Below are 13,324 nucleotides of genomic sequence, written 5' to 3' on the forward strand. Positions count from 1 at the left end.
TGCTTATCAGTTTCAGGAGGTTTGGGGCTGAGATGATGGGGTCTTCTAAATATACAATCATGTCGTCTGCAAATAGAGACAATTTGAGTTCCTCCTTTCCTATTTGAATGCCCTTTATTTCTTTTTCTTGCCTGATTGCTCTGGCTAGAACTTCTAATACTATATTGAATAGCAGTGGTGAGAGAGGGCATCCTTGTCTGGTGCCACATTTCAAGGGGAATGCTTCCAGTTTTTGCCCATTCAGTATGATATTGGCTGTTGGTTTGTCATAAATAGCTTTTATTATTTTGAGATACGTTCCATTGATACCTAGCTTATTGAGTGTTTTTAGCATAAAGGGCTGTTGAATTTTGTCAAAGGCCTTCTCTGCATCAATTGAGATAATCATGTGGTTTTTGTCTTTGGTTCTGCTTATGTGGTGAATTACGTTTATAGACTTGCGTATGTTGAACCAGCCTTGCATCCCCGGGATGAAGCCTACTTGATCATGGTGGATAAGCTTTTTGATGTGCTCTTGCAATCGGCTTGTCAGTATTTTATTGAATATTTTTGCATCTATGTTCATCATGGATATTGGCCTGTAGTTTTCTTTTCTTGTTGAGTCTCTGCCAGGTTTTGGAATCAGGATGATGTTGGTGTCATAAAATGATTTGGGAAGAATTCCCTCTTTTTGTATTGTTTGGAATAGTTTCAGAAGAAATGGTACCAGCTCCTCTTTGTATGTCTGGTAGAATTCAGCTGTGAACCCATCTGGACCTGGGCTTTTTTTGGGTGGTAGGCTCTTAATTGCTGCCTCAACTTCAGACCTTGTTATGGGTCTGTTCAGGGTTTCGGCTTCTTCCTGGTTTAGGCTTGGCAGGAGGCAAGTGTCCAGGAATTTATCCATTTCTTCCAGGTTTATTAGTTTGTGTGCATAGAGTTGTTTGTAATAATCTCTGATGATGGTTTGAATTTCTGTGGAATCTGTGGTGATATCCCCTTTATCGTTTTTTATTGCATCAATTTGGTTATTCTCTCTTTTCTTTTTTATTAATCTGGCTAGTGGTCTGTCTATTTTGTTGATCTTTTCAAAAAACCAGCTCCTGGATTTATTGATTTTTTGAAGGGTTTTTTGTGTCTCTATCTCCTTCAGTTCTGCTCTGATCTTAGCTATTTCTTGTCTTCTGCTAGACTTTGAGTTTTTTTGATCTTGCTCCTCTAGCTCTTTCAGTTTTGACGATAGGGTGTCAATTTTTGATCTCTCCTTGCTTCTCATGTGGGCACTTATTGCTATATATTTTCCTCTAGAGACTGCTTTAAATGTGTCCCAGAGATTCTGGTATGTTGTGTCTTCATTCTCGTTGGTTTCGAAGAACATCTTTATTTCTGTCTTCATTTCATTGTTTATCCAGTCAACATTCAAGAGCAAGTTGTTCAGTTTCCAAGAAGCTGTGCGGTTATGGGTTAGTTTTTGAATTCTGAGTTCTAACTTGATTGCACTGTGGTCTGAGAGACTGTTTGTTACGATTTCCGTTCTTTTGCATTTGCTGAGGAGTGATTTACTCCCAATTATGTGGTCAATTTTAGAGTAGGTATGATGTGGTGCTGAGAAGAATGTATACTCTGTAGATTTGGGGTGGAGAGTTCTGTAAATGTCTATTAGGTTTGCTTGGTCCAGGTCTGAGTTCAAGTCCTGGATATCCTTGTTAATTTTCTGTCTGGTTGATCTGTCTAATGTTGACAATGGGGTGTTAAAGTCTCCCACTATTATTGTGTGGGAGTCTAAGTCTCTTTGTAAGTCATTAAGAACTTGCCTTATGTATCTGGGTGCTCCTGTATTGGGTGCATATATATTTAGGATCGTTAGCTCTTCTTGTTGCATTGATCCTTTTACCATTATGTAATGTCCCTCTTTGTCTCTTATGATCTTTGTTGCTTTAAAGTCTAATTTATCAGAGATGAGAATTGCAACTCCTGCTTTTTTTTGCTCTCCATTTGCTTGGTAAATCTTCTTCCATCCATTTATTTTGAGCCTTTGTGTATCCTTGCATGTGAGATGGGTTTCCTGGATACAGCACACCGATGGGTATTGTCTTTTTATCCAATTTGCCAGTCTGTGTCTTTTGATTGGGGCATTTAGTCCATTTACATTTAGGGTTAATATTGTTATGTGTGAATTTGCTACTGCCATTTTGGTGCTAGCTGGGTGTTTTGCCCTTTAGTTGAGCTGGTAGTTGTTGTTCCTTTATATGTGTAGAGCCTCTTTCAGGAGCTCTTGTAGAGCTGGCCTGGTGGTGACGAAATCTCTGAGTACTTGCATGTTCCCAAAGGATTTTATTTTTCCTTCACTTATGAAGCTTAGTTTGGCTGGATAGGAGATTCTGGGTTGAAAGTTCTTTTCTTTAAGGATGTTGAATATAGGTCCCCACTCTCTTCTGGCTTGTAGAGTTTCTGCTGAGAGATCTGCTGTGAGTCTGATGGGCTTCCCTTTGTGGGTAACACGACCTTTCTCTCTGGCTGCCCTTAGTATTTTCTCCTTCATTTCAACCCTGGTGAATCTGACGATTATGTGCCTTGGGGTTGCTCTTCTTGACGAATACCTTTGTGGTGTTCTCTGTATTTCCTGGACTTGAATGTTTGCCTGCCTTGCTAGGTTGGGGAAGTTTTCCTGGATAATATCCTGAAGAGTATTTTCCAGCTTGGATTCATTCTCTTTGTCGCATTCATGTACGCCTATCAAACGTAGATTAGGTCTTTTCACATAGTCCCACATTTCTTGGAGACTTTGTTCGTTCCTTTTTACCCTTTTTTCTCCAGTCTTGCCTTCCCATTTTATTTCATTGAGTTGATCTTCGACCTCTGATATCCTTTCTTCTGCTTGGTCCATTCGGCTGTTGATACTTGTGCATGCTTCACGAAGTTCTCGTGTTGCAGTTTTCAGCTCCATCAATTCACTTATATTCCTTTCTATTTTGTCCATTCTTGTTAGCATTTCATCAAATCTTTTTTCAAGGTTCTTAGTTTCTTTGCATTTGGTTAGAACATGTTCTTTAAGTTCACAGAAGTTTCTTACTACCCACCTTCTGAATTCTGATTCTGTCATTTCATCACACTCTTTCTCCCTCCAACCTTGTTCCCTTGCTGGTGAGGAGTTGTGATCCCTTTTAGGAGGAGAGGTGTTCTGGTTTCGGGTGTTTTCATCCTTTTTGCACTGGTTTCTTCCCATCTTTAAGGATTTATCCACCTGTCGACTTTGTAGTTGCTGGCTTTCAGATTGGGTCTCAAATCTTTCAGATTGACGTTCTGTTTGTTGATGATGAGGTTATTTCTGTTTCTTGGTTTTCCTTCTGACAGTCTGGCCCCTCTGCTGTAGGTCTGCTGAGGTTCACTCCAGGCCCTGCTTGCCTGGGGTTCACCTGCAGCAGCTGCTGAACAGCAAGGGTTGTTACCAGTTTTCTTCTTCTGCTATCTTTGTCCCAGACGGATACCCGCCTAGTGTCAATCTGATCTCTCTTTTGTGAGGTGTCTTTTTGGATATATAGTGGTCAGGGAGCTGCTTGAGGAGATGGTCTCTTCTTTATAGGAGCTCAAATGGTGAGCTGCGAGCTCTGTTGTTGTTCATTCAGAGCTGCTGGGCAGGTACGTTTAGGTCTGCTGCAGCAGAACTCATAAACTCCTTTTTGTTCCCAGGTGTTCTGTCTCAGGGATTCAGGGCTTTATTTATGAGTTTCCGTTATGCTGCCGCCGCCTTCTTTTTTTTTTTTTTCCTTCAGACCTGCCCAGCCCAGCAAGGAGGCAGCCTAGTCACTGTCAGCCTATAGCAGCTTTGCTGGGCTGCTGTGGGCTCCGCCCCGCTGCCGAGTGAACTTCCCTGCAGTCCTGTTTATATGGGTGTAGTTAGAACTGCTTTGGTGATGGTGGCCCGCCTCTGTTGGGGCGGAGTCTCTGCTGTGGCGGGTTGCCTTGGCAACACCGGGTTGCCTCAGCAATGGCGGGTTGCCTTGGCAACGGCGGGCTCCCTGGTAATGGCGGACGCCCCTCCCCCACAGAGCTGGACCGTCCCGGGTTCAGCTGCACTTGCTGTGAAACTCTCAATCCAGAGTTTCTGGTTGCTGTTCTTTTGTGGGGGTGAGGCCAGCCGAGCCTGATCGCCTGGCTCCCTGCCTCAGAGCCTTTTTTAAGTTGGTGTTCCAGTGGCCTGTTGAAGAAGCGCCAGGGTCTGTTTGTTTTCCCCTGCGGCCAATCACTCTGGCTTAAACAGCGGCACTGAGGTTTGTGGCGCTCTTTTTTTTTTTTTTTTTGCCCTGGAATCTACTGTCCTGGTTCTCTGCTCAGTCCCCTTTTTGAACCGGTGAATGGGTGACTTCCCGTGGCTCCAATCGCCAGCCGAAAGGGCACCCGGACCGGTGTATTTTGTACGGAGAACCGCGGCTCCGGGGCGCCGACAAAGCAGCCGCGCGGGGCAAAGCAGCGGCGCTGGCCGGCACAGCCGCGCTGGCCGAAACAGCCGCGCTGGCGACTGTGGAGCACCTCTGCCCGGGAATTTCCTAGTCTGTGGGCAATAAAAACGCGGCGTCCACTCACCCTCTGCACTTTCACTGGGAGCTGCAATCCTGAGCTGTTCCTAAATGGCCATCTTGGATCCAGACTCTCTCTGTCATTAATTTCTAACTAAATTTCCTTATGGTTTGAGAGCGGACATTGTATGATTTCAATTTTTTTATTTTATTTTAAGTTGCATTTATGTCACAGAACATGGTCCATCTTAGTGCATGTGTGCTTGGGATAAACATGCATTCTGTTTTGAAGTGGTTGATAGATGGCAATTGTATCCAGTTGATTGATGGAGGTATTGAGTCCAACAAGATGTACTCAATGATGTTTTTGCCTGGTGAATCTGTTTATATCTGGTAAGGGGGTGTTGAAGTGTCCATTTATGATAGTGGATTCATCTATTTCTCTTCACAGTTTTTGCCTCACATAGCTTGATACTCTTGTTAGGTGCATATACATTAAGGATTGTTATGTCATCTTGAAATCTGTACCTGTTTATCTTTCTTAATGCCCCTCTTTATTCCTGATAATGTTGTTTGTGAAGTCTGCTCTGTCTGAAATTAATATAATTACTTTTGCTTTCTTTTGATCATTGTTAGCATGATATATTCTCCTCCATCATTTATTTTTAATCTATATTTGTCTTTATATTTAAAGTGGGTTTCTTATGAACAACATATAGTTGAGTCATGTTTTTTCAATCCATGCTGACAATCTCTTTTAATTGCTGTATTTGGACTATTGATGTTTGAAATGATTATTGATATAATTAATATCTATCATATTTGACATGCTTTCTATTTGTTGCCCTCTTTTTTTTTTTCTTTAACTTAGTTTTAAGTTCACAAGACATGCAGGTTTGTTACATAGATAAACGTGTGACATGGTGGGTTGCCACACCCATCAACCCAACACCTAGGTGTTTAGCCCTGCATGCATTAGCTATTTATCCTGATGCTCTCCCTCCCTCTGCCCACCTGACAGGCCCCTGTGTATGTTGTTTCCTGCCCTATGTCCATGTGTTAAGCTTTTTGATGTGCTGCGGGATTCAGTTTGCCAGTATTTTATTGAGAATATTTGCATCAATGTTCATCAAAGGATGAACCAGCCTTGCATCTCGGGGATGAAGCTGACTTGATTGTGATGGATAAACTTTTTGATGTGCTGCTGGATTCAGTTTGCCAGTATTTTAATGAGAATATCTGCATCAATATTTATCTGGGATATTGGCCTGAAGTTTCTGCTTGGCTGTATCTCTGCTAGGTTTTTGTATCAGGATGATGTTGCCTGATAAGATGAGTTAGGGAGGAGTCCCTCCTTTTCAGTTGTTTGGTATAGGTTCAGAAGAAATGGTACCATCTCCTCTTTGTACCTCTGGTAGAATTGAGCTATAAATCCCTCTGGTCCTAGGCTTTTTTTTTTTTTTTTTTTTTTTTTGATTGGTAGGCCATTTATTACTGCCTCAGTTTCAGAACTTGTATTGGTCTATTCAGACTCCCACACAATATTTCTTCCTAGTTCAGTCTTGAGAGTGTGTAAGTGTGCAGGAATTTATCCATTTCTTCTAGATTTCCTATTTTATTTGCATGGAGGTGTTTATAGTATTCTCTGATGGTTGTATTTCTGTGGAGTCATTGGCGATAATTGCTTTATCATTTCTTATTGTGCCTTTTTGGTTCTTCTCTCTTTTCTTCTTTATTATTCTAGCTAGCAGCCTATCCTTTTTATTAATTTAAAAAAATAGCTTCTTCATTTGTTGATTTTTTTGAAGGGTTTTTCATGTCTTTATCTGCTTCAGTTCCACTCTCATCTTGGTTATTTTTTGTCTTCTGCTAGCTTTGAGGTTTGTTTGCTCTTGGTTCTCTAGTTCTTTTTTTTTTTTTTTTTTTTTTTTGAGATGGAATTTTCCTCTTGTTGCCCAGGCTGGAATGCAATAGCACGATCTTGACTCACCACAACATCTGCCTCCTGGTTTCAAGCAATTCTCCTGCCTCAGCCTTTCCAGTAGCTGGGATTACAGGCATGCGTCACCATGCCCAGCTAATTTTGTATTTTTAGTAGAGATGGGGTTTCTCCATGTTGGTCAGGTTGGTCTCAAACTCCCAACCTCAGGTGGTCTGCCTGCCTTGGTCTCCTAAAGTGCTGGGATTACAGGCATGAGCCACCGTGCCCAGCCAGTTCTCTAGTTCTTTTAGTTGTAATGTTAGAGTGTTGATTTGAGATCTTTCTAGCTTTGTGGTGTGGGCATTTAGTGCTATAAATATACCTCTTAATACCGCTTTATTGCAGCTAAAACAGTGCATCCCAGAGATTCTGGTACATTGTCTTTGTTCTCGTTTATTTCAAAGAGCTTCTTGATTTCTGCCATAATTTTATTATTTACCCGGGAGTCGCTTAGGAAAAGGGTGTTCAATTTCCATGTAATTGTGTGGTTTTGACTGAGTTTCTTAATCTTGAGATCTAATTTGATTGCCCTGTGGTCTGAGAGACTGTTTCTTATGATTTCAGTTCTTTTGCATTTGCTAAGGAGTCTTTTACTTCCTATTATGTGATTGATTTTAGATTAAGTGCCATGTGGTACTGAGAAGAATGTGTATTCTGTTGTTTTTGGGTGAGAGTTCTGCAGATATCTATTAGGTCCACTTGATTCAAAGCTGAGTTCAAGTTCTGAATATCCTTGTTAATTTTTTCTCTGGATGATCTGCTGTTATTGACAGTGGGTTGTTAAATTCTTCCACTATTATTGTGTGGGAGTCTAAGTCTCTTTGTAGGTCTCTAAAAACTTATGTTATGAATCTGGGTGCTCCTATATTGGGAGCATATATATTTAGGATAGTTAGCTCTTCTTGTTGAATTGAACCCTTTACCATTATGAAATACTCTTCTTTGTCTTTTTTGATCTTTGTTGGCTTAAAGTCTGTTTTGTCAGAAACTAGGGTTGCAACTCCTGCTTTTTTCTGCTTTCCATTTGCTGGGTAAATTTTCCTCCATCCCTTTATTTTGAGTCTATGTATGTCTTTGCATGTGAGATGGGGGTCTCTTGAATACAGTACACCAATGGGTCTTGACTTTTTATTCAGCTTGCTATTCTGTGTCTTTTTGGGGGCATTTAGCATATTTACATTTAAAGTTAATATTTTTATGTTTGAATTTGATTCTGTCATCATGATGCTAGCTGGTTATTTTGCATACTTGTTGATGTAGTTGCCTCATAGTGCCATTGGTCTTTGTGCTTCAATGTATTTTTGTAGTGACTGGTATAGGTTTTTTTCTTTCTATATTTAGTGCTTTTTTCAGGAGTTTTTGCAAGGCTGCCTAGTGGTAACAAATTCCCTTAGCATTTGCTTGTCTGGAAAGGATTTTATTTTATTTCTCCTTCACTTACAAAGTTTAGTCTGGCCAGATATGAAATTCTGGGTTGAAAATTCTTTTCTTTAAGAACGTTGAATATTGGCCCCCAATCTCTTCTGACATGTAGGGTTTCTGCTGAGATGTCTGCTGTTAGTCTGATGGGCTTCCTTTTACAGGTGACCTGGTCTTTCTCTCTGGGTGCCTTAACATTTTTTTCTTCATTTCAGTCTTAGAGAATCAGAAGATTATGTGTCTTGGGGTTGATTTTCCCACCAAGTATCTTACTGGGATTCTCTGGATATCCTGAATTGGAATATTGGCCTGTTTTGCTAGGTTGGGGCAGTTCTCCTGGATGATATCCTGAAGTATGTTTTCCAACTTGGTTCTATTCTCTCCATTTCTTTCAGGTACCCTAATCATACGTAGGTTCAGTCTTGTTACATAATCCCATAGTTCTCAGAGGTTTTGTCCTTTCCTTTTTATTCTTTTTTTAATCTAATCTGCCTGTCTTACTTCAGCAAGATAGTCTTCAAGCTCGGAAATTCTTTCCTCCACTTGGTCTATTCAGTTATTGATACATGTGGTGGTATTGTTAAGTTCTTGTGTTGTATTTTTCAGTTCAATCAGGTCATTTATGCCTCTCTCTGAACTGGTTGTTCTGGTTAATAGCTCCCATAATGTTTTATCACGGTTCTTAGCTTCTTGACATTGGGTTAGAACATGCTCCTGTAGATAAGCAAAGTTCGTTATTATCCACCTTATGAAGCCTACTTCTATCAATTCATCCATCTCATCCTCTGCCCAGTTCTGTGCCCTTGCTGGAGAGGTGTTGCAATCATTTGGATGAGAAGAGGAATTCTGGCTTTTTGAGTTTTCATTGTTTTATCATTGATTCTTTCTCATCTTTGAGAGTTTATCTGGCTTTGATCTTTGGGGCAGTTGACCTTTGGATGGGATCTTCTTGGGGACTTTTTTGCTGATGCTGTTGTTGTTGCTTTCTGTTTGTTTGTTTTTCTTTTAAAAGTCAGGCTCGTCTTCTGCAGGGCTGCTGCCATTTGCTGGGGGTCCACTCTACACCATATTCACCTGGGTCCCTCCTGTCACCAGTGGAGGCTGAAGAACAGCAAAGAAGGCTGCCTGCTCCTTCCTCTGGGAGCTCTGTCCCAGAGGGGCACCAACCTGATGCCAGTGGAAAGGCTCTTGTATGTGTCTAGTGAGCCCCACTGGGGGGTCTCACCCAGTGAGGAGGCATGGGATCAGGGACCTGCTTAATGAAACACTCTGCCTGCCCCTTGGTGGAGGGAATACATTGCACTGGGGATAATCTCATTTTTCTGGAATGCCTGGATTCTTTAGAGCCAGCAGGGGGAAGGACTAAGTCTGCTGATATGCAGAGACTGCAGCCACTCCTTCCTCTAGGGCTCAGTCCTAGGGAGATCAGAGTTCTGTTCATAAACCCTGGCTAGAGTTGCTGAAATTCCCATTGGGAGGCCCTGCATAATGAGAAAGGATGGATCGGGGTCTAGCCTAAGGAGTCTGTCTGGCCATGATCTGTCACAGCCAATATGCTGCACTGTGGGGAATTCCTCCTTTGTCCAAAGGGCCCAGTCTCCCCTGCACTAGCAGGTGAAAAATAACAGACTGGAGCTGCAGTGATAGCTGCCACCCCTCCCTCCAGGTGCTCAGTCTTCTTAGACATCAGGCAGCTGCAGTGATGATGGCTGCCCCTCCCACTGGGTAAGCTACAATGATGGCTGCCACTATGCCCCCTGGGAACATAGTCATCTTAGGCAGCAGGCAGCTGCAGTGAAAGTGGCTGCCCCCACCCCCTGAACTCCACCATCTTAGGCAGTCTCCAGCTGTGTGGCTGCCAAGAATCTGTACAGCTCTGTGCCTGGAATCCAAGGCCCTGGTGGCGTGGCTCATGAGGAGGATCTCGTGATCCTCATGAAGCATAGATTCGTGGAAAGAGCGTGGTTTTCCAGGTGGGGTAGCACAATCACAATCACTCACCGCGTCCCCTGGCTTGGGGTGAGCCCTGTGCAGCTCCCTGTTGGGCTGTCACTCCATCCAGCTTTTCCTCACTCTCCGTGGGTCACACCAACTGCCTAGTCAGTCCCAGTGAGAGAACCTGGATACCTCAATTGCTGGTACACCGCTCATTTGCCATTTACCTTCTTCTCTGTGGGAGCTTCCCAAAGCTATTTCTAGTCGGCTATCTTGGCCCCTCTTCAAGTTATCTTGCCCTCATTTTTTGTTTTTATTTTCGTCATCCACAATTTTCTTGCCTTTTGTGGTTTTAATTAAGTACTTTATATTATTTCATTTTGTGTCGTTTCTTACCATATAAATTACACATTTTTAAAACTTGTTTTAGTGGTTGCCCTAGAGTTTGCACTATACGTTTACAACGAATTCAAATTCCTTAACAAATAACAATGCACTACTTCATGGCTAGTACATTTCATGGCTAGTATAAATACATTATAGTAACAAAATATTCCCTCCTATCCCTTGAATCATTGGTGTCATTCACTTCATATATACATAAGCAAATATATATATATATATATATATATATAAACATATATTTTGTATAGGCATATTTAATTGAATACATTGTTTTTATTATTTTGAACAATCTTCTATCTGTTAAATCAATTAAGAATAAGAAAAATATGTTTTTATTTTATCTTCACTTTCTCTTTCTTTGACATTGTTCTTTTTTTACATGTAGATCCAAGTTTCTGACTTATATCATTGTCCTTCTCTCTAAAGAATGTCTTTTAGAATTTCTCACAAGGCAGGTCTGCTAGCAACAGACTTGTCAATTTTTGTTTGAGAAAATCTTTATTTCTCCTTCCCTTGTGAAAAATTATTTCACAGGGTAGAAGATTCTAGGTTGATGATTTTTTTCTCTCAACACTTTAAATAATTCACTCCATTGTCTTCTTGCTTGCATAGTTTCTAAGAAGAAGTCAGACAGAATTCTGATCTTGCTCCTCTATAGGTAAAGTGTTTTCTACCTCTGGTTTCTTTCAAGATTAAAATAACTTTTTTTAATTTCCTGAAGATTGACTATAATATAACTAGATGTAGGAATTTGGGGCATTTATTCTACTTGCTGCTCTCTGAGCTTCCTGGATCTGTGGCTTAGTGTCAGACGTTAATTTGAGGGAAATCCTCAGTCATTAGTTCTTCAAATATTGTTTCTCTTCCTTCCTCTTTTTCTTTTCCTTCTGATATTTTCGTTACATGTGTGTTATACTGTTTTAGCTGTCCCACTATTTTTGGAATTCTTTTTTGAGAAGAAGTTTTGATCTGTTGCCCAGGCTGGAGTGCAGTGGTGTGATCTTGGCTCACTGCAACCTCTGCCTCCTGGGTTCAAGTGATTCTCCTGCCTCAGCCTTCTGAGTAGCTGTGATTACAGGCACATGCCATCACACCAGGCTAATTTTTGTATCTTTAATAAAGACAGGATTTCATCATGCTGGTTTTCTTAGGCAGCAGGCAGCTTCTACTCCTGACCTTAACTGCTGACCTTGTGATCCACCTGCCTTGGCCTCCCAAAATGCTGGGATTACAAGTGTGAGCCACCATGCCAAGCCTATTCTTGGAATTCTGTACTGGCTTTATGCAGTCTTTTTTCTCTCTGCTTTTCAGTTTTAGAAGTTTCTATTGTTTAGAGATTGTTTCCTCAGCCATGTCTGGTCTACTACAGAGCCCATCAAAGTTACTCATTTATTTTACATTGTTTTTAATCTTAGCATTTCCTTTGATATTTTCTTTTTTGTCTAGCATTTCTCCTAGATTTTTAAATCTCTCTGCATACATTATCCATCTGTTCTTGAATGCTGTCTACTTAAATCTATTAAATTCCTTTTAATTAAGGCATATTAATTATAGGATTTTAAAAAATTCCTGGTCTGATAATTCTAACATTTCTGCCATATCTGACTCTGGTTCTGATGTATGCTCATTCTCTTTAAGCTCTTTTTGTCTTTTTAGTATGTCTTATATTTTTTTATTGATAGGCAAACTTCAGTGTGTAGTAATAAGGTATTGAGGGAGAGGAAGTGTTCTATAGTCCTAGGATTAGGTTTCAATCTTTTGGTGAGTCTGTGCCTTCGGACTGTGAACTTCATGGGTGCTTCTCAGTTTTGTACCCCTTAGGTGGAACAGGATGGCTAGAAGGGGCTGGAGATGGACGTTTCCTTTCTCCCACATAGAAGGCCAGAGGGAGTTGGAGCTGGGTATTTCCCTTCCCCCAGATCAGTTAGGTTGGGTTCTAGTAAAATAGTTTCTCCTGAGAGCAGGTTGTGTGAAGAAGAACAGAATGCTTTGGCTGTTTCTTAGGCTCCCCCCCACCCCACCTTCCCTCCAGAAGCACCAGGGGATTTTTCTCTCGTATTGCCATGAGAACCTGATAGAGCTCCATGTGGAGAGACCTACAAAAGTGTGGGGCTTCCCTATGATTGGGTCCTCCTGGAGTTTTAACTTTCAAGCTTGTCTACACCAAGCCTCCAGCATTTCATAAATTACACTTTAGGTTTTCCTACCCTGACTCTGCTTCTCACAAAGGCTCTGTCTCAGGTGAGTTTTGATTCTCTGTGTCTACCTTTCTGTCTCTCCAATTCTAGGGGTAGCAGTTTGCCCTGTGAACTCATTTCCCTGATTAAGAATTATTGGTTTTTCAGTTTGTTCAGCTTTTTACTTGTTTGGACAGACAGGGAACTTCTAAGCATCTTACATAAGTGACCAGAAGTTTCAGACCTACTTTTATGGGGAAATCTAGAATTGTCTCTAGATAATGTTTAAGGAAAGAATGTCATGATTTTATTTATTAAAGATAGGTGAAAAACATTTTTTAGTCTTGTAGTACTAAAACATGTACTAAGAAAGCTGCTAAATTTTGTGTGTATTTTTACACCCTGGTGAATGTGATGGCTAATAACGCAGAGGCCTAAATCTTCCTTTTGATTGCAGATGTAATATGCTTATAGGGACTTATCACTGTGACAGGAGAATTTTTTTAATGTATCTGTTTTCTTTCTAGCTGATGTACAGTTGGATTCATTTCATTAACATGCAAATTATAATACCTTTTCTGTGCATTTTGCTACTGTGTACATATTTTATGTAAAATTTTAATCCTAATTTGACATACATAGAAAAAAGTGTACAGATCATAAACGTACAGCTGAATAAATTTTTGCAGAGTAAACAAACCAATATAAGCAGCCCCACATCAAGAAACAAAACATTCTCAGGAACACAGAAGCTTTCCTGTGCTTTCTTCCCCCTTCCTGTCTTACTCTTTCCTTCCATTTACAAAAGTAACTACTATTTTGTCTCCAAATAGCTTTGGACTTTTTATTGTAGAAGCATACAATATTTACTCTTTTCTCAGGCTGCTTTTCCTCAGTGTTATATGTACGAG

Source organism: Sapajus apella, unplaced genomic scaffold (assembly GCF_009761245.1).
Source record: "Sapajus apella isolate SASKATOON/1434 unplaced genomic scaffold, GSC_monkey_1.0 scaffold1, whole genome shotgun sequence".
Taxonomy (NCBI): domain Eukaryota; kingdom Metazoa; phylum Chordata; class Mammalia; order Primates; family Cebidae; genus Sapajus; species Sapajus apella.